This window comes from Spermophilus citellus, assembly GCF_964194105.1.
Source record: "Spermophilus citellus genome assembly, chromosome: 1".
Classification (NCBI taxonomy): Eukaryota; Metazoa; Chordata; class Mammalia; order Rodentia; family Sciuridae; genus Spermophilus; species Spermophilus citellus.
Window position 1 is genome coordinate 26,169,248 of NC_138182.1, and position 22,234 is coordinate 26,191,481.

The 22,234-nt window shown below is 46.9% G+C and overlaps 1 protein-coding gene across 7 annotated transcripts in view; it reads right to left on the bottom strand.

Moving 5' to 3' along the window:
• SLC7A1 (solute carrier family 7 member 1) overlaps nt 1–22,234 on the bottom strand; it is a 109,118-nt gene that overhangs the window by 62,474 nt on the left and 24,410 nt on the right. For 3 of the 7 annotated variants that reach the window (XR_014021079.1, XR_014021080.1, XM_081286260.1), the window contains exon 2: nt 11,709–11,806. The exons of 1 other annotated variant lie outside the window; for it this stretch is intronic. The gene's annotated coding sequence lies outside the window, so the exon portion shown is untranslated. Of the gene's footprint in view, nt 1–7,988; nt 8,077–11,679; nt 11,807–22,234 lie in introns of all 7 variants that reach the window. 3 more of the 7 variants (XM_081286261.1, XM_081286263.1, XM_081286262.1) reach the window with 3 other exon arrangements.

Genomic DNA, 22,234 nt, shown 5'->3' on the forward strand with positions numbered 1-22,234 from the left:
AACTGTTCTCCGACTGGCATTTTCTATCAGCAGTTTGCACACGTTACGCTTCCGCTCGTGCCAGTACTCTGAAGCGAGTTGTTCAACCAACAGTGAGGCAAAAAATCTACACTTCACTGCATAAAACGAATCTAACCATGCCAATCCCGGCAGTGTCCGGTGGAGACGGACTTCTGGCATGGAAAGCTGCAGGCATGCTTTGAAAACATGATCTAGAAACAACGTTGCCCTTTCTTATGGGGAGGGATAATTTGTACAACCGCTGACTTGTACTTCTATTTGAAGTTTTGACAAGAATTCTGCCACACCAAGCGTGTCAGCTGCATCTCAACTGCCTAGTCACCTATTATTAAAGAACGCTAACCTTAGGTGGTATTCTCTCTGAAAAGAAAATCTGTCCCGTTCCCAAAGAAAGTCTGACTCCAAATTTCATTAGAGTAATCACTACGTAAAAATAGGAGTGAAATGACCCAATGAGTCAGGATTTCAGAGAGAAAGATCTTCCTGGGCTCTGTTTTAAAGATTTCTGGTAAGGTGGGCTGTATCCTTGGGGTGATTTTTTTTTTTTTAGTCTCAAATTTAATCATTGATTCTATCCCTCAAAACTCCAGCTTAATGGCTGGAGGGAAAGAGGGAGGAAAGGGGTCAGAAGTAGGCTGTGAGACCATATTCCTAAATGTCATCCTTGGAAGAAAACCTTAACCCTGAAATCTTCACTAGGAATCTTTATGAGGTCCTCCAAATGGCTCAGGTTCCCAACCACCAGTTCCCACCAGACATCTGGTAGGAAATATCTGGAGTACAACCTATCATTCCAGTGGCAGGGAGAATGCCATCTACATTTGTACTGGGCTGAAGAAACTCCGTCTTTGCTAGGATGCTGGCATTCCTGGAGACCACGAGTCGGGTGTAGTTACCTCCCCTCCCCTAAGGCAAGAGCAGCTGGGAAACCACAGACTTGTCATGTAGGCACTGCCCCAGGGGCGTGTGAAGGGCCCTGGAGGGTGCATGCAGCTTTTAGAAGCAGGGCCACAGTGCTTATGATTGGGTGACCTGAACCAGAGGTGATAGGAAGGGTCCAAAACAAGAGCCTTCTAGGATGCTGGTCATTGTGGGGGAGGAGAAGGAGAATCGATAACAGGGAAGAGGTGGTGTCACTTCCCTCCAGATGTTAGGAGGCCCAGGTGCCAGAACTTCAACTTACAGAAATATATATATCAGGGTGCATCTGGGCCTGGTAGACACCAGGGCAAAGACTGGTGGTATGAAAGGAGAGAAAATGACAGACGCGAATAAGGTCCCAGGAAGCAGCAGTCAAAGTCACTTCATGGGCAGAGAGAGACCAAGGGAAGAAAGGAGCATGGTCAGCCCCTAAGATTATCAAAGGTTACGTAAGAATTGAGCCAACAGGGATAATTTAACTGTTCACAAGTCATTAGTTCTTGACAGAGAAGGTTCAGAGAAAACAACAAAACAAAGCCAAGTCTTGGGAGCCACTACCAACTGCTGGGGGTGGCTAACAGAAAGACTGAGCAAGTTTAATATACACCACAGGGAAACGCCATTCACAAAGACCCTATTCATGCACAGTGTGAAGAACAGTGTAATTGGGAACATCATGAGGATTATACTCACACAGGCTGAATAAAATTTAAAATCACTCTGGATGTCACCAAGTGGAAAAAAGAAGGGAAATCCTTTTGTTGGATAACAGTAGAAATTGTGTACAACATACAGTAAAATGTGCAATAATGTAGCCACTAAAAACCGACAGACACAATGGCTCCAGGAATGAGCAGCCAGGGTAGTGGCGTCCAGAGGAGAAGTGTGAGTCCAGACGTGCATTCTCCTAAACCCCACAGATTGTAGGTAGTGTGACCTCTGGTGCCTGGCATGGGTGGGCACAGGGAGAACGTGACGTCTGAATGGCACAGCCATGGCCCAAGAACAGCGGGAATCAATCCAGGAACAACCGATCAGAGGTCCCAACACAGGGGAGACTTACCTCTCAGCCTGAGCAGGGAATCCTTCCTGGATCCAAGATTACCATGAGGGACGTGAGGGACGAAAGGACCCTGCACACACCTGCAGATAACCCCCAGGGCAAGAGCTGACGGACCCTGGACCCAGGAGAGAACAGAGCTGAGCCTTAAAGTGAATCTGTGGCTGAAATAGTAATTTGTCTGCCAACCATTCTCAATAGCTGTAATGTCACCGCCACACACCAGGTCAACAGGCACAGGACCCAGTGGTGCATATGGGGCGTGTCTGTGGGCGGAAGACATCCAGGCAGTGACTGAGATGAGTCTTCAGATTACAGGCGATTTCCTTTTTGTCTTTTTCCCCCTTGCTGCACTTGTCATGCTGTCTTCAATGTTACTTTTAAAATCAGAAAACAACAGTAATGATGAAGAACAACGACCATCTTGGGGCACCAGCCATGAGAGATGTTTCATGCAATGTATTTTATTTAATCTTCCTGCCACATCACCAAATAAGCAGTGCCATGTTTTCTAGAGACAAGGATTCAGGCTTGAGCACAACTCAGTAATTCTCAGCCCTGGGCGTGTATCACAACCAGCTGGGAAGGTTTTATAAAGTAGCGATGCCAGGCCCCACCACAGATCAGAGCGTCAGTGTCACTCCCCCAGGTCACCCCCCGAAGGGCAGACAGCCAGGGACAGGTGCGGCCAAGATCATCTTCCTCCCTTCAGAGCCCTGAGCTGCTTTGGATCAACAGGGCCCAAGGGATAGCATGGCTGGGTGGGGAGAGGTAGTGTGGAAAAGACGTGGGGACAGATGGCACTGTGTCCAGGTGGAGTGGACTGCACCTGCCTCACAGGGGCTGAGCCCCTCACACCCGCTGACGCAATGCAGTGGTCTCCAGGGAAGGCCACATTCTAGTCACTCTTCCGTCCCACAGCCCCTAGTAGGCGGCAGATAGTATTTATAGGAGTGTAACATGTGCAGTGCCCTTAATGCACTCTCAGTAACTGCCCACTGTTTTACCTCTAACTCAAGAAACTAAGAAGACACGCAGACATTTGTCTTAGAAAGCTATCAACAACCTGGGAGGGTCTATCAAGGGACAGTGTAGTAGCCCAATGCGTAATGGTTTAATTGGCCAAGATGCAAGTTTCTGTTCCTACAAATGAATATAGATGTGTAAAGATGCTACTTAGCATAAACTCAAACACAGGCAACACAAGTCACCTACAAGGCCTTGACCTAGTTCCCAAGCATCACTATAGTATGCTGATTTTAAGTCCTTTGGGTATGTGCTGAGGAGTGGGACCACTGGGTAAAGTTCACAGGTGACTTCTATCCTCGGCACCCACACATGACCCTCTTTCCTGCTCCACTGTGGGGACCAGCTCCAGTCCCTGCCACTCCCCCTGTCCTGAGTTTCTGTAAGGCCCAAATTCATTGTCTAAAACAAGTCACAGTACTCAGGGCCTCAGTTTCCCATCTGTAAAATGGGGATGGAACTGCAGGTTGCTTATAAGGACCATGAGACAGCCCATTAGGAAACACTCTGAAAGGCAAAATTTGCTCTCGTTCAAATGCTAAGAAGCATTATTATCACCACGCTAGTTCCTCATAACTTCTTTCTTTTAAATCTCCATTACAATTTGCAGGTCAATTGTCTCTGCGCCAGGGAAGCAGAGGGCAAGCCACCCAGCGGGCTCAGGGCTCACCTCACCGGGGCCTTCATCCCTCCAGGCTTGGCCACAGTCACTGTGAATTCCACCTCCTTCTCCGCACTTGATCCTTTCCAATGCTGTTTACCCAAATCAGAGAATGACTTAAAAAAAACGCGAAGCTGGTGGGAGAACTCCTAGGTGTGCTTTCACAAACACTGGATAAAACCGGAGAGCCGATTCCTCCCTGAGCCAATGGGATGTGAGTGAAGAGCACTTTAGTTCCAGGATGGCGTTTTCCACCATCACGTGGGAGCCGCCTGGCGCTGTGCAGAAATGCATGACAGTAATGGCTTCTCCCAGGAACACAGAGCTCTGCTGCCAAGTGACTGCCAATCGCACTCACTTTGGTGGCATGTAAATAAGCACCCATCCACACACTGTAAAGTGGGGCACAGGAAGGCCTGCAGGCCTCCCAAGTACTATGCTGATTAACTAGACTCAGTAAGGGCCTGAGAACTGGGGCATCCATGAAACAGGCTTCACATCAACTTTGAGCTCTTAATTTAAAGCCATGCTGGATACATACACAACTTCCTTTACAGTTCATGAGATCAATGAAGCAGCTAAGTTAGTCCTCTCGTGAGACTAGGAGGGTGGAGCTTAGGTGGCAGACAGATGCCCTCAATCACTTAAGTCACCAGTAGTGGGAGGAACAGAGACAGATCACCTAGTTCTAGAAGCCATCACCTATGACAGGTGCCAAACTGACTCAACTTTTTTTGTTTGGGGGATGGTGTGGATAGTTCTGGGATCAAACTCAGGCCCCGAGCATGCTAAGCATGTGCTCTACCACTGAGCTCATCCCCCACCCCGCTCATTTTCTTATAAGCCTGGGTAGTTGCCCAAGCTGGGTGCTACTCGTGATCCTCCTGCCTCAGCCTCCTGAGCAGCTGGGACTACAGGGTACACTGCTGCACCCAGCTTTGCCTCAACTTTGACCAAGCCTCCCCCTGCTGCCTGACAAGTCTTCCTTTTTTGTTACTCTATCTGAAATTCTACAGATACAAGACTGACTTGGGTCAGGTGACAACTTCTTAACTTCTGACATCCCAGTTAAATTAAGTTGCTTACTAGTCACACACAGTGGGCTGAGTCAGTATAACCCATCCACTCCCTTCCTGCTGGACAAGACCCACTGGCTTTGAAGCAGTCTGTGGTTTATTCCAGAGTGAGGAAAAGTGGATAATTTTGGCTGTAGGGCCCACCCAGGGATGTGGCAGAAAGTCCTAGAAGGCATAAAGACAGCAGAGGCTTGGAAAAGGTATGTAGAAGAAAGGGCTAGATAAGGCAGACAGATTCAATACGATGTTGGCCATACTGTGTCTCTGATAAAAATGGGGGAAGTGTCAAGACAGCACATTAGCATCCCTTAAAATAATAAAGGTAGACAAAGAACTGTCTGTGGGGAGTGGGGATCCAAACAGTTGTCGCTGGGGAGAAGACTACAGGTGGTTTTTATTTCCTGCACTTCGACAAATTTTTTTCTATCATCAATGTACACTGATGATTCTGAATTAAGGAAAGAAAATTCCTTTAATGAAAGTAAAAAATGGAAAAAAGGAAAGCAGGAGGGTACAAAGAGAAGTCAAAGCCATCTCAAGATTCTGACTTGCTGGGGGTGTATGTAGCTCGGTGGCAGAGCACTTGCCCAGAGTGCACCAGAAAAAAAAAAAAAAAGCAGCAGCCGCCGCCTCTCCAAGAGGTGCTGATAATAAGTAACATGGAATTTTATTATGGTTCTCTGTATACCTGTATAGGCTTCAAAATTCCAAAATTAAATGCAAAAAGAAATTCATCGTGAACTGACCCAGAAAGCCCTGAGGAAATTCTACCACCTACACCAAGCACCCGACCCATGTCCCAAAAGCCAAAATAGCCCCAGATGCTGTAAGCCACCACTGCATATTAACTTGAGTTAAATAGTCTTGTGTATAGGATCAGGTTGAACCATATAGAATTGTTAATATTCAAATATTTTTAATTGATTGGATCATCAGACCTAACCTGACCCCTTCCTAGCTGTGTTTCTAGCCATTGTCTCTGAGCTTCAGTCTGAATAGATGAGGAAATAGTCTTCAAAGTCAACCAGTCTCACACTAGTCTGTACTGGTGGAGCCAACAGGAGTTCCAAAGGACACACTTACGGAAAAACAGAATGGTTTATAGGTTATTCCAAAGCTGGTGACTGCTGAGAGGGAGAGGCTGTTAAGCCACCTCCTTGTGCTGTACACGTGAGTGACATGAATGAACTCTGGGATTCTCCTCCTAACCTAACTGGGGGGACACAGCACCCTCGGTGGATCCACTTGTGGCACACCAGAGAGCAGTCAGGTGGGACTGCAGCACCGGCCAGTGCCCAGTGAGTGGCCAGTGAGGTGCAGGAGGAAGGGACAGAATGGCCCCAAAGGGGAATCTTGCCCAGCCATCTGAGGGACTTATACCTCTACTGAGAGGTAAAAATTTATTTTAAGGTTTGTCCTTTCTTCATAAATATATACCTTTATTTTATTTATCTGTTTGGTTTTTTGTTTTTTAATTTTTCTATTTATTTCATGTGGTACTGGGATAGAACCCAGTGCCTCAACATGGTAGGCAGGCACTCCAGCACTGAGCTACAGCCCCAGCCCTAGAGGCAAAAATTTTAATCAAAGAAGGGCATCGGGGCTAGGGTTGTGGCTCAGCGGTAGAGCGCGTGCCTAGCACGTGTGAGGCACTGGGTTCGATCCTCAGCACCACAGATAAGTAAACGAAAAAGTTATGTCCATCTACACCTTAAAATTAAAAATAAAATAAAATAAGGGCATCAAAACAAAATAATACTGTGGCAGGATTTATCTGATACTGTCATGAAAGTCACTGGAGAGAAAAACTGAACCGTAGGACTTCCAGTTGCTTGGTGTTCGACTTCCTTTTCTGGTAACAGATCAATACATTTGCCTCTGAGCGTGATATTTTAATCCAAGTAATAAAGCACCTTTGCACAAGCAAATGCCATGACCTTTTATATTTACCTGCCATTTGTCCCAGGCTCCCCCCCCCATACAGCCCTGAGAGACACATATACACACACACACACACACACACACACACACACACACACACACGCCCCTGGTTACCATGGAAATTATCTACGAGGTATATGTCATGCACAAATAATCCTTAAGCAGGAAATGCCATATTTTATGGTAGGTCTTTCTGGTCTATTCACAACCGTACCTCACTGTTGGCAAAATCTCAGACATTTTCTGCAGAAGGAAAGCATTTATAATCTGAAAGAAATGTCACAGCCTCCTGGCCCAGTTCACCGCCTTGCCTATCTTTAGTCCTCAACCACCACCTGCCGTATTTTCCCAGTCATGAGGTTTCCTCTTTGTGTAACAAACTTAGAGCAGGCGTCCGAGTAGGCAGTAACAAAACAGCTTCTCGTAGAAAGAAGGGGATCTGACTTGTCCGACATTCCTTCCAGATGTCAGGAAGTAAATGCCCAATGACACAAAGGTCTTCAAATGTCAGAGTATCTGACTGAATGATCAAAAAACAGGAAACACCAAAGGACCAGGTGGACCAGAAATGAACACGGCATTCCAAATGCTGAATAAATGGGCCCCGCCACCTCCTACTAATGAAATCTCCCTCTTCCACCAAACACTAGACAGCGTCACATGCAAAGGGGCTCTCATCCTGTGACACGGTCCATATTTTAATCATAGGACACAGGCTGTGCCACCTGCATTGCTTCCTTGCAAGGCTCTGGGGTAGCACCATAGCCACAGATGTCACTGCAAAATGCTACTCAAACTTGAACCTGGAGACTCTCGATACTCAACTCAATGTTCCGGACAGTGGATAACTTGACTCTCTTACACTTTAGAGAGCAAGAACAGCATGCACAAATGACTGCACTATTTTTTTTTTTTTTGAGGCTTTTTTGCCTTTCCCATTACGGTGCTCAGGATCGAACCCAGAGCCTCGAGCATGCCAACCACAAGCTCTTTTACTGAGCTACACCCTTTAAAAGGAATTCTTAAAAAGCTGAAAACAGACTTTCCAACTTATACCTTAAGTAATACCTTTGATGGTCCCCATATTTAATTTTAAGGTGTAGATGGACATAACTTTTTCATTTACTTTTCTTTGCTGCAGAAAAACCTGCTAGGAAGATATCCTGCCTGCTACAAGTTCACTGATGAGCAAGTCCTTGGACACCCAGGACCACATTTTCCTACACAATGTAATAAAATCAGTTAGACCCTGAGGCAGCTAACAAAGAACAACTTAACCTACCATGCACTCTGGAGCCAGTCACCAGCCAGCAGGTCAGTGATGGCCCAAGGACAGCTATGTTGGCTGGAGGAGAAGTGGGCCTACAGAGCTGTGAAAAGTTTTAAAAATCAGGATCATTGTAGGAAAAAAGAGAAAAGAATGAAATAATTTTTTACAAAAATAGACAGCGGATGGGAACCGCTTTTCAATCTATATTTCAAGGAGCCAGGAAGGGTGATCAGCAATGGATAGCCCTCAACAGGGCCCCAGGACCTCACCTCCTAATTTCCCGGTATGGGTGGGGCCTGGAGCTGGCTTCAGACCTAGAGAACATGGCAAAGGTAATGGGCTGTCAGGACTGTGGTTAATCACATTACACCAGGCTCCAGCTTTCGAACAGCCTCCTTACTGGCTCAATGAAGCAAGCAGCCACGCTGGGAAAGCCCAGGTGACAACGAGCTTAGGGCAGCCTCCAGGTCAGCCAGGTTAGGCTCAGACCTACACCATGAGGAAATGGATCTGGCCAACCACCTGAGGGAGCGCGGAAGCAGATGAGAACCTCAGGATGATAATCAACAGTCAACACCTTGACCACAGCCTCTCGGACCCCAAGCACAGGCCCTGGCTAAGCCATGCTGATTTCTGATCCACAGAAACTGTGAGAAAATAGATGCGTGTGGTTTGAAGCTGCTGCAATGGAGGACCATTGTACGTTTCAAATGATCATGTGTGATCATAAGCAAGTGTGCAATTCTTCTCTCCTTAACCCTCTCCGAACTAAACCCCAGCGCTCCAACTTTCTTTAAGGGTCTCTGCTTCAGGGCGAATCCTTACTTCACCTGAAACTGCCTTTCTTTGGTTAAGGTTCAGTGATTTGAATATAATTTTCTCCTTCTAGGAAAACGGTGTATATCAAATGGCTGTTGTTTCATTAAAAAAAAAAAATCGTGAAGGTCTCTATCCTGGGCCACCGCTTGAGGACTCACAGGAGGTACAAAAGATGCATCCACACATTGTCCCTGTCCTGGCAGAGCTCACAGTCTAGAAAGAAGAAAGCAACTATATTTATAAGCATCCATCTGGTGAGAGATAGAAAGGCTTAGGCAGCCAGTGCAAGATGGCGAGTGAGGAGGCTGGTGCAGGGCCAGGACAAAGGAGCATGGAGAGGGTCTCTGATGAGGTCCACTTCCTGATGAAAGTGCCCATGGACACAAGCAGAGGACCCAATCAGACAGACACCTCCATACTTGAGCGCCTAAGCTGGGGACCCAATAGAAAAACTAAAACAGATGTACAGAGGAGGCATGGATCAATAGCAGTGAGGAGATCATGGACAGGGGAGAAGATAAGGAAAGGAGGAAATTCTAGAGACTATAAAAAGAAAAGACCAAAATGCCCCCAAGGATTCTCAGCTGGGGCCCCTTCTCTCCAGAAGTCTATCTCTGTCACTTTTGCAATAAACCTGCTGCTTGCTTGCTACCTCTGTGTCCCGTCCATCTTTTTTTTTTTTTTTTTTTTGCAGAATGAGACAACAAACCCAGCGCCCCTAGATGGTAACACAATAGATAATTATTTTGCACCTACTATGTGCTCTCCCCTCCTAGGTGCTGGGGAAGTAGCAGGAAGCACAGGTGAAGCTCTGTGCCCTCCCGGCCAGAAGACAGAACCCGACATCCGAGTCGGGCTTTGCCCTTAGAAGTCAAGGTCCAGCCCTGGTGTCAGGTAACATGGAGGATGTTCTCCAACACTCTATTAGGACAGCAGAAACACGTCTGACTGGTGCAGCCAGGGCAAGCAGCAGAATGAACCACTCTAATTTAAGCACTTTTACCAAATAAGCACCTCAATTAAGAAAGAAAGAAAGAAAAGGACCCTGGAGGCTCACAGGGTCCAGCACACAATGGCTCAGTCTAGGCAGAACATCCTCCCACTCCCCCACTGGCAAGGATCTAATTTTACCTACTGTCTCTGGGAAAGTGCACCTGGCAATTCTGCACCTTTGTCTCTGACATTTACAAGGCTGCAGCAGCCTCATAAACAAGGTGCCTACTTATAGCCTAATCCTCCCCGGAACTGGAGCTTATGGGAGGCCCCTCCGCCTTCCCCCTTAATTCTCACTTCAAGTCAGCCCCCTCCAAGTTACTCACATGTGGCAAAGGCCACTGGCTACATCCCCCACAAAGTCCTTCTGATTACAGATTCAGCTGGGGCTGCTGATCCTGATTATGTAAACATTTTTAACATAGCAATGGAGGGAATTAAGGACATGAATGGCCACAAATGACTGAATGAATGTGTGGGAGAGGATGAAGGGTAGGATGACACTCGTTATAGACATGCTCCTGTGCACACAAACACTCTACCCCATGCTTTGTCCTAACTGAAAAATCTTCGAGGTGATGACAATAATGATAAAGTCTTCATATTCAATTTTTAAGTCTAATAGGAAATAACCAGAGCAATAACTTTTAAAAATATGTCTGTGGTGGAACCCTTTTTTCTACATCCTATCTTGCACCCAAATACAAGACTCAGATAAAAGTGAAGCTACTGTTATTTAAAGAGAGATGGGGGATGAGCAGCCTCCCTGGCCAGCCTTGACCTTCCCAGATCTCATCAGCATCACCACCGTGACTAAAAGATTTGACAAGAACAATTTTAAGAGGAGGAAAGTTTATTTGGGGCTCATGGTTTCAGAGGTCTCAGTCCACAGACTGCCACCTTCATTGCTCTGTGCCTGATAGGAAGTCCAGTATCACAGCAGAAGGGTGTGGCAAAGACGACAATTAGAAAGCAAAGAGGGCTCTCCTCACGAGGGACAGAATATATACTCCAAAGGCATGCCCCCAGGGACTTTCTTCCTCCAGCACACCCTACCTATCTACAGTTACCACCAGCTCATCCATTCAGTGGGATTAATGCATTGATTAGGGTAAGGCTCTCAACACCCAGTGATTTCACCTTGAAACTTTCTTGCATTGTCTCATAGGTGAGCTTTTGGGGGACACCTCATATCTAAGCCATAACACTGCCACATTCCCCACTCCGAACTCCCAGGCTCAAACAAACTGAGCTACAGCAGCTTCTTGTAGCCCTGAAACTCAGGAACCAGCCAGTGTAGAATTCTTCAGTGAAAGCCTGAGGAACAGCAAGAATAGTACTTCAAAAGGAAGGAAATTGGAACTGGCCCTTGACCTTGAGATATGCAAAGTCTCCAGAAGTCAAGAAGGAGCACCCAGAGCAGATGCCACTGCGCTGTGCAGAGAAATCAAAGGCTCAGAGCAGCATGACACAGCACTGCCCAGGCATCTGGCCAGGACTGAGGAGGGGACAGCCTGAAGGTAATCCTACTCCCAGAGCGTGCCCTGGTGACCACTCTTGCTAGAAGAACTTGTCAGCTTCGGGGCATCAAGAGTTATGTGTGAGGGAAAGGTAGGGCTGTAAGACACACTGATGAGGAAGGCAACCCTGTTTCCTGCTGTGTCAGTGGGGACCAAAGGACTCAAGAAGCCTGAAGAATTTTAAAAAGAAGACAGAAATAGGGGTGTGGTTCAGTGGTGGAGCGCTTGCCTGACAAGTGGAAGGCCCCGGGCTCCATCCCCAGCACAGAAAAAATAAAAGAAAAAGATTTTTAAAAAAAATGACTTAGGTCTACAGTTGTCAGTTAACTTGGGTCAAAAGTGAGTAACAAATTCTAGCACAGAGAGATCACCTGGTGGGGGGCTGATGGGCACACTGTACCTGGAACAGAATGTGAGGACTTGTCACCTTCCCCCGAGAATTACTGGGACCTGGCAGCCAAGACGTCTCTGGAGGGCTCTGAAGGGGGCTTCAAACTCCTGCAAAGCAAGGAAGAGCGGTCAGATGCTTTGTTTTGGCCCCAGAACCTCCGACGGGCTGGCGGAGGGAGGAGAGAGTCGGCTCAGCACTGCAGCAGGCAGACGGCCAGCTGCAAGGCCGACTGATGACAGGGGTACACAGGGGACGCAAGAAGGTCCCCTCTCAGGCATCGACCAGGCACAGGGAATAATACAAGGCACAGAGGTCAAGGTCATGGGCAGGGGTTGGGGCAGAAAGCCACGGCTGGTTTCTTCAATCTGACTCCAACTCACATAACTGGCCTTTGGTGATGGAGTCCTGGATGGGCCAGCCGGCATGTCCGTGCCAAGTACAAGCCCACCCTTAAACACCAGCAATCTAATGAAAAACAGGACTTGGTGACTAGAGGGTGGCCTGCAGTCCCAGAGGGAAAGGCACTGGAGCTGACCGGGGCCTGGAAGTGCCTGTGAGGCTTAATTAAGCTGCCCGAGTGCGACTCGCACCACATGTGAACCCAGAGAGGATTCTCATTACGCCAAGAATGCAAACAGCGCCCATCAGCAGCTTGAGCAGCCAGGGATCTCCAACCATGAGAATCCTGTTCTGCTCCCACCAAACCCTTCTGCACATTTACAGTGACATTTCATCCCTTCCCACTTTCTATTTTGGAAATGCCTGAGCTTACAGAAAAGTTAAACGAAACCCTTCACTTATTAAAATTTAACATCTTGCCATTTTTGCTTTCTCTTTCTGTAGGTAAATACACACTTGCCCCCACGAACCATGTGGTCAGTGAGCTGTCGCTGTTACGGGCATCTGACCCCTGACCTCTAGGTATTTCAGTCAATAACTTCTAAGAATGACACTGTCCTGCACAATTGTAAGGACCTTATCCCACCAACAAACTGAGCATTAATTCAATCACATCCAAACACAGCCCATAATCAAATGTTCCTAAATGCCAAATTGGTGCTATTGCTGGACCCTCATGTGCCACAAGAGGACTGAGGAAAAGGAAGGTCAGGGAGGTCAGGTTTACAGCTCAGCAGGGAGACCGTCCAAACGTCCAAACGTCCTACTGCAAGCTGGGCACCAAGGTGGGGATTCACAATGTGCCAGCAAAAAGCAGCTGCAGGCCCAGGAATGGCTGCTGCAGTGAGGTGAGAACAAGTTCACAAACACAGAAGGAAGGAGGCAGGAACGTTCCAGAGAGTGGGAAACGAGTGCAAAGATGAAGAAGCTTGAGTGTGACCAATGTGATGATGACCCCCAAAATGTCCATGTCCTTTGATATGCCAGGTCACCCGGCCTATTCAGGTTGCAGAGGGAACGAAGTGACCATCAGCATCACTAGGTTTGAATACGTACGGGGAAATCCAGGCACGGTGGTACACGCCTGTAATCCCAGCTACTCAGGAGCCTGAGGTAGGAGCATCCCAAGTTGAAAGTCAGCCTGGACAACTAACAAAATTCACGAATATATAAAGGGACCACGAGCCAAGGAAAGCAAGCAGCCTGTGGGAACAGAGAGGCAGGGACAGAGATTCTCCCCCAGAGTCCCTAGAAAGAGACACAGCCCTGCCAACTCTTAGATTTGTGCCCATCTCAGACTTCAGATTATAAGGTAATAAATTTGTGTTATTTAACCCACTTTTAAAAAATTGTAAAAGGTTAAAAAAAGGGTAGAAACTGTCAGAGCACTGGGCTCTGGGAGTAAAGTCGTCAAATTCTCTTGCTAAGACAGGAAAGCCACTTTATTCTCACAGAAAAGAGGGAGAACCAGGAGTCGTGATCAAGGTTTGTCATCTGGGGAGGTAACTCTGGAGCTACAGGGACAGAATCTAGAACTGGCATTCATTGCCAAGGATGAAAGATGAGCTTGAAGAAAAAAATCAGAATTCTGCAAAATTTATAGCCATCACTGAGATTTCAACAGCTTTTGAAATTTGAATTTTCCAATGAACTCAGAATGATATTAACGAATGTGATATTTAAAAAAAAATACATGTGAAATGCATAGATTTATAAGATCAATGTAGTTAAGTAAATCAGGAAAATGCATGGGTAAAAAGACTGATTCCAAGTGTAAAACATCCATGGGTCTTAGAGTGTAAAAAGCTCATTGAGGGTTTCAGACTCCACAGGGAAACCAACTACTGGCTGTAGAATTTTGATGTAATCACAGTTATCTAAAAGAGATACCATGGGTTGGGGTGCAGCTCAGTGGCAGAGTGCCTCCTTAGCATGCAAGAAACCCAGGGGTCAATCCCTAGCACTAACAAAAAAGGGGAAAGAAAGCTACAAAAGCATTCACCCTTTTCTAAGAAGGTACCTTGGAGGCCATATTTTCTTTACATACCAAGCTAAAACAACACATCAAAACTGACTGAATGCAGAGGCAGATATAGAATCCAGATAAGGCTGGGGATGTCGTTCACTGGTAGATCCCTTGCCTGGCATCCATGAGGAAGCTCTGGGTTCCATCCCCAGCACGGGAAAAAAAGAAAAAAGACTTATGTTTCTTTGATGAAGCAAGACTAAGTTTCTTTGATGAAGCTAAACATTAAATCTATAAGTAACATAGATGCCACTCTTTCTCACTGGATCTTTTTTTGTTTTGAAAAAACTGTTAATTTTTCATAAAAACAACATTTATAGTTAACATGAAATAGTTTTTCGTTGTCATTTGTGGAAGGACCAATATACGATTGTCCTAAATCATCATTTTTGAATGGCAAATACTGATAGATACAACGCACACAAGCAAAAGCCCCTTGGAGTCCTCGGGGGTCTTCAAGAGAGAGCAGGAGGGGTGCTGAGACCACACAGTTTGAGAACCACGGCTGGAAGTGTGGTCCAGCGAAATGAACACAGCCAAGCTGAATGCAGGCTGGACACGGGGAGGCAGGAGGGCTCCCCTCCTGCTTCATGAGCCATGAATCAGGCAGGCTGCAGGCACATTCTCCTGTCATGGTTTAAAAGCCCTTCATGCTAAACTGGAGTCCCAGGAAAGGCCCGCCAGGCGCTAATCCAGGACGGACTCATCAGGATTAGCGGGACTGGAATGCACAGCGAACATTCATCAGGACTGCTTCTCTTAATCCAAGAATGTTCCAGGCGGTCCAATCTAATTTCCCAGATTCGAGAATTCCTTTGTTAAAAGCAGAATAAAGAAAATGCTTTACCTCACACCCAAAGAATTCAATTTCGTTTATTTTATATATATAGCCAGCAGCGTTCCAACACTGCCTTCGACAGGCTTCTGGGAGCAGTGGGGACTGTGAGAGTGTGACTGTGACATCAGGTGGCTGTATGGCCATGTGTTAATAGTGGACACCTGGCACACACGGGCAACCCACAACACACTGCATCGACCGATTTACCAGTCAGAAGGAGTCGGGTCTTTCCGTGAAGTACAATGGAAGCACCAACTAACCTTGTCCTTGGATTTGTTTGGTAAACGTAATGCCCAACTTCCTGGTAACTCACAGAGCCACAAGAGTTTGTAGAACATTCTTCATTCTACAAGTATGAACCGAGTGCCAGGACTGGGGACGCAGCAGGGAACAAGCAGTCCCTGTCTTTGTAGAGTTTACGTTGGATTATTGGGATTATCTCTTCAAAAAAATAAGCATGCATGAGACACTAACCAGAAGTGGCACACTCTGGATCCCCCAAAGCAACTCCAGGGAATAAGGAGAGAGTCCAGAACTGTCCTGAGGATTCTGCAGCCCCGTGGGGTGCGCTGAGAACGGACCCCCTACTTGCTATGCCTGCAGACACTCTGAGTTCACACTCACAGAAGGATCTGGAGAAGCACACAGAACTTGATAGTGACTCCCGTCTTTCAGCCTTCCGGTCTGGAGAGGCAGTGCTGTTGTGGGAATTTTAAAAATATGTTCATGTGTTGAAGGCTTGGCACTATTAGGAGGGGGTAGAACCTTTAAGAGGTGGGGCCTACTGGTCTTCTGGTCATTGCAGGTGTACCCTTGAAGGGGAGAGCTGAACCCCAGCCCCTTTCTCTCTTCTGCTCCCCAGATATGAAGGGAGTGGTTCAGCTCTACCATGTATTTCCACCATGATGTGTTGCCTCACCACAGGCCCAAGGCAACCAGGCCAATCAGTCATGGACTGAAAATCTAAAGCTGTGAGCCAAAACAAACCATTTCTCTTTTTCAAGTTAATTATCTCATGTATTTTGTTACAGTAACAGAAAGTTAACACACTACATTTCAGATTCATCTAGACTATTATTAAGTGAAATGAAATATTCAAAAGGAACAGATTTGGACAGTGACCAGAAACATGTTCCCACTTCCACAGTTCTGTCACAGCACCACATAGTCCCACTTACCATTTTCTCATTGATAAAACGTACTGTCTTCTACCTGGCAAGAGTGGCTTTTACAGTTGTCAATCATGGTTCCTTCTACAAATTCATAGAATAGATTTCACTGTCTGCTTGAGAATATAAGTATCTTGCCTCTTTTAATTTCTTTTCTTTTTACATTAACAGATAAAAATATACATGCATTTACTGTGCACAGCGTATTTCAAAGTATATGCACATTGTGGAATGACTAAATCTGGCTAGTTAACATATACACTGCCTTGCATAGTTATCATTTTTTGTGGTATTCTCCTCATCTCATGTCCCTCCTGATTCCACCTTTATTTGGGACCTATACCAGTTTCTTCTATCCATCCCCTAAGGAAGCAAAAAAATTTAAATGTGAAAGTTGTTTGAGAGACCGCACAATCTATATATAGAGATTTGTGGTTCTACAATAGTTATGAGGGGGTAAAAATTACAAACTCTAAAGGAAATGAGGTCAAGGAGATGACAGCAAGATAGTTATCCTATCCCAATCCTTCTACAACTAAAACCACCCCAGCCCTCTCTTCACCCACACCATATGGCCCCAAATCTGACGATTCCTCCTTCCCGTGAGATGCAAAATGCTCAGAAATCTGAAGATAAGCAGCTTAAGTAGAATGGTGGCTAGAGACACTGGGAGGGAGAGATTTTGGCTGTCACAATCGAGGGAAGGGGGTCAACTAGCAGGCAGAGGCCGAGGATGCTGCTGAATATCCTACAATGCAGGGCAGCCCCTTCCAAAGAATTATCCATCATGGCAAGGTGGAGAAACTCTGTCTTACTGCACAGAACTGGGGGCTGGCCATGTTCTACAGGTGGAACTGACTTGAGCTGTTAAATGATTCACTACTGACATTCTGACAACAACCGCCACAAACAGCGTCTGCAAATGTGCACACATTCCTGAGAAAGCCAAACCTTGTCATCACCTCCCTGGAGAGCTCTGGACGTCCCCAAAGCAGCACAGAGAATAACTAAGAGGCAAGCCGAGGAAGACAGAGGTAAAGGATTAAAAGACGGAGTGCGGACGAAGACAGGCTTCCCATACTAATCCGGGTTCTCATTTCAAGGAGTGAGTGAGCTGTCTTCTAGAACGGCTGGAGGGAGGCTGCGTCTGAAGAGGTGGGTTGCCAGGTACCTGCTGGTGCTGGGGGCCTGTCAGGTGTCTCCAGGGTGCTCACGACAGCCTCCTGGCAGGACGCCCAGCCCCACTTCACAGACAGGCGCTGCCACCAAGGGAAGGTAGAACGAAGGCCCAAATGCCATCTCATCAAAACACCCTGTTGTCATCAAAGATAGCGCTCTGGCGTTGAGTGGAAGCCAGCTGTCACTGGTGAGAGGCCCTGTCCCCAGGGTGGGGAAGGCAGCTCCTCACCCAGGGACACTGTCCTGACCAGTGAGCCGCGACCTCTTTATTCAACACCTAATCATCTGTAAAACAGAATCGTAGTTTTAGGAGGTCGAAGGGACCAACTAGCCATGGAATGCAGAAATCTTCTTGGACTGTCAAAGGAAAAAATGGCCAGGGCAGGAAAAGAGTGGGAGAAAGAGGAAGGGGGGGCTGGGGCCGCAGGAAGGAGGTATGGAAGGACACACTGATTTTCCACTCGGTCATTTCCCTATGTACATGGGCTCTCCCAACCAGCCTTCTGATTCCGCCTCTGACCCAGCGACAATAAATGCATACGTGAAGTCAGAGCGCCCCTGACATAATAATGATAAAGGCACCTACTATAATAACTACAATAATAACATCAAGCACCTGCCTTATACCAGTGCCCTCTCCTGAGGCACTCTAGGTGTGTGACCTCACTTAACGCTCAAACCAAGCCTTTGCATTTACACAGCCATTACACCACTTCACACGTGAAAAGCCCGGCTGTATAAATGGACACAGAGTGAAGACGGGGCTCGAACCTCAGGGTGTCTGGCTCTCCAGGATTTTCAATACTAGCAAAACTCTTCCTGAGACTTATAATAAGTCCCCTGGGGCTGCGGGCCATAATGTAATTACAGTGAAAGTTTAATTGAATATAAGGATGATCCTCCCACTTAGCAAATACACTGAGTCGCCAGGGAACAGGAGGCAAAGGTTTTGAAGCTGACATCGGTATCAACCTGCCAACCACAGAACACTGAAGGAGCCGGACGAATTATTCTGAATCTCAGTTTCCTCACTTCTCCCAATGGGGAAGCTAAGCTCGCGGAACCGTAGAAATCCATAAGTGGAGATGATGCGTATGAGCCCATGAAGCACTTTTTGAAATACATACATTTGGGGGAATTTCGCGGAGTAAACGACACGATTCCAGAAGCGCTTTCTCTGGGTTTTCATTCTGCTCTTAGCGGCCCTGGCTCTGAGCTCGTGTTTTGAGATTTTCCTGCCAAAACAGTCACACAAATAGATACATGCAGCCAGGGGGAGCTGCTATTTAAAGAAATTCTCCAGTTTCAATGAAGAATTGTTTGACATGTAAATAATCAGCTCTTAATTACACAGTTTGTCAATATTTTAAAAGAACTATTTCATTAACGAGCTGCTCCGGTAAGACAGTGGCCCAACGACCCGATTTTGGACATGGGACATGGCTGTCTGCCCGTGACTTAACCAAGAATATAAAACAGTCTTTGCCAGCAAGGGAAGAAGGTGCGACTGGGAAGGTGAGAACGCTGCTCGCGAAACATACACATACTTCGGGGCCGTCTCCAACATGAGCAGCAGAGAGAGCAAAGAGGCCTGGGGGAATGTCTCCGGGGAGGTCGGGGAGCCATCCCTGGGTACAAGACAGGGCTCAGGGACAGTGAGGGTCTAGGCCAAGCTTCTTCAAGGTCTCTTCCATCTCAATGATGGTTTTCCCTAAGAATACAGACTTACATACTTGGACTCCAGGCTGGTGCACTCTCCCATGACTTAGTGAATACAATCTATGATCCTTATTACACAGGACCCACTTATTCTGGGCTAGGGCCCAGAAGGATTGACAGAAGATTCACCACCATGGAAATGAGCCCCCCTGTGCATCCAGCTGTGCCCAGGAGAGGTTCCAGGGAAGGACGGTGGCCCTCAAACCCGCCCAGTGGGTTCCCGCCCAGGATGCAGACAGACACTAGCCTGCCTTGCTATTTCCCTTCTACCAATTCTTGGGAAATCCTTCCAAGTTAACCCCACCCTCTTCCTCTTGCCCAAGCAGCATCTACACAGAGAGGGGCCCTACGATTCTAGACAGAGGACCCATTTCCCTATCTAGACCTTGACAGCTCCCAGAAGATACTGAGTTTGCTTCTTATCAACCCACCTTTTTACCAAGAGAAGGCCCGAGTCACACTTCCCTTTCTGGGGCTCAAGAGATGGTGAGGATTTTCATCAAAACTCAAGAGGAAGGTCGAGGGTGTAGCTCGATGGTAGAATTATTGCCCAGCATGCACCAGGCCCTGGGTTCCACCCCCAGCAAGGCCAAAAAAACAAACAAAAAAAGGTAAAAATAAAACCTAGAAGAATACTGATCCAATACTGTGAATATACTGAACGCCACTGACCTACATGAGCTCAGAAATGGTTGGGGTGGTAAATCTTACACGTATTTTACCACAATTTTAAAATGCTCATAATTCAAAAAAAAAAAATGTCACGAAGGTTAAACATAGAAGTTTAACTCAGGTTTGCCTCAGATGTCTCAGCAATTCCACTCCTAGGTTTATACCCAAAATAATTCATGCAAAAACATGTACAAACACTCACGGTACCATTGTTCCTAACAGCTACAGCTTGGGAACAACCCACATGTCCACGGAATGATGAACAGATCCAATGTGACAGACCCATACATACCACAGGAGGTCACTCATCCACAGAGGTTCTGATACATGCTACAACACGGATAGGCCTTGAAAACAGTAAGTGAAAGCCAGTCACTAAGGCCACAGGTTGGGTTACTCCATTTATAAGAAATGTCTCCAACAGTCACAGAACGGAGATTAATGGTTGCCTCAGGCTGGGGTGGGGATACAGGAAGGGAATGGAGAGGAACTGTGAATGGTAGGTGGGGCTGGGGGAAGAAATTATTCTAAAATTGTGCTGATGGTTGCATAACTCTGCATATACTAAAACCCAGCAAATGTATATTTTAATGGGGGAGTTTTAGGGTGTGTAAACTGTATTTAAAAAGCTGCTGGAAAGAAAGCTAAGAGGAACCCATTCAGTGAGGAGCTACAGGATCGGTTTCCTATGGATCGTGCCCAGGCCAACCCAATGCCTTCTAAGCTAGCTCTGCTGTTCCCTCAGGGCTCTCCCCCACACACTTCAAACCAGCTTCAAGTCAAAACTCTCATCCCCCACCCCATCCCACCCCACCCCCAAATTAATAATTGTGGCTCCAGCTCCAACTGGTAAGAGGCTCTCCACTCTATTCACATAGCTGTTTATTATATGTAAAGCCGTTTTGCTATCGGAGTTTCAGGAACGTGGAATCATCTCCTATGTAATAAACCCTCCCTACCAGCACTGCCTCGTCTTTTATTGTTGTTCTGTGGTGAATGCAAGCTCCCATCTCAACACGCAGCTTGAGCAGTTCACGGTGACAGAGGACAGCATAAAAATTAAGGCATACTGCAGCATTTGTTGGTTTAAATAATGTAATACATAACACACAGAGTTTCTACGCTTTCAGCTCCAACAGAGTGCAGGGGAGAGGGAAGTCCTCTTGTGTATGCCTGTGGTCCAGGATCAGAGAAAATGGGATGCTTTAAGAGGTAACGAAGAAGAAGTTTTTGTAAAAGCCCATCAGGCAGGAAGAAACGGACCCACCTCCTGGCCCTGATATGGTACTGATACCAGAGGCCATCAAAGGGCACTCTTAGGGCAAATAAGGCACCAGGGAGGCTGGAAGAAACACCCAGCTCAGTGAGGTGAAGGCAGACTTGGGGACACTTCCCATGCTGAATGCTGGGGACGCTCACAGGGCTCGGTGACGGCCCCTCCACTGCCAGGACACACCTGACTGGGACTTCTGCCATTCTCCTGGGAGTGTGGGGCTGCTGGGTGGAACACCCTGCAGGCAGTTCCACCCACCCTTTCCCTCCCACGAGGCATCACAGCGTGGCGGAGGCACTAAAGATGCCCATAAAGACAAACCAGCCTGGAGGTGGCCTGGAGCCCAGGCAGGCGGCACAGGTCCAGGAACGAGGAGCTGGTGCCGCCCTGTCATCACCGAAAGAAATTAAGCAAGCACTCACAAGCCCTGCCACTAAATTTCTGCACTTCTTTTATAGACTTATTAAGAGTAATTTGTTCTTCCGCTAAAGCACTAGCTGGTTGCTACGATTCCACACAGGAACAGTTAGGGACTGTGCTGACTGGAACAGTTAGGGACTGTGCTCACCGTGGAGGGTCCAGGGCCCCTGAGCTTCCACGGGGAGGGGGAGGATGGCTGGGCATCCCACACCTGGCATAGGTCAATCCAAGACTTCACTATAAACCAGCTCTCTTGTGCAAAATGGTCCCAAGAGGCTACATAAGAAACATGAAATAATCAAAGAAGGCAGTGCCAGGCAGGAATGAGAGCTGCTCTAATCCACTCCAATCCACAGTCTGTGTGGTAGGTACACCACCATTGATATTTTCCCCTAAGGGAATCGACCTCTTTATCACCTAAACAATTTAAAAAAAAAACCCTACATATTACTCTCATAAATGGAGCACAACAGAATCATCAGAAGTCAGATGTTAAACTCACCTCCATTACCCAATTTCAGAGGCAGCCACCTTGCGGGGACCCTGAAGGCTGCAGCCTAGGGTGCCCTTGATGTGTCTCCTATCTACCTTTTTCCAATTCACAGTGGGATTTAACACACCATTAAAACAGAAATGTTTCTCCCATCCCTAAAACCTATCTTACAGACAGAAGCCCCCACAGAGCAGTTAGGCAAACCACCATCTGCTCTAGGAACTCAAAAAACTACGGCACATGGCCCGATTTAACACTGACCCCGAATTAAGAATGGTTTTGTTTTTATTTTAAGGTTCATATTTTAAAAGGGAACAAAAGAGCTGGGGTTGTGGCTCAGTGGTAGA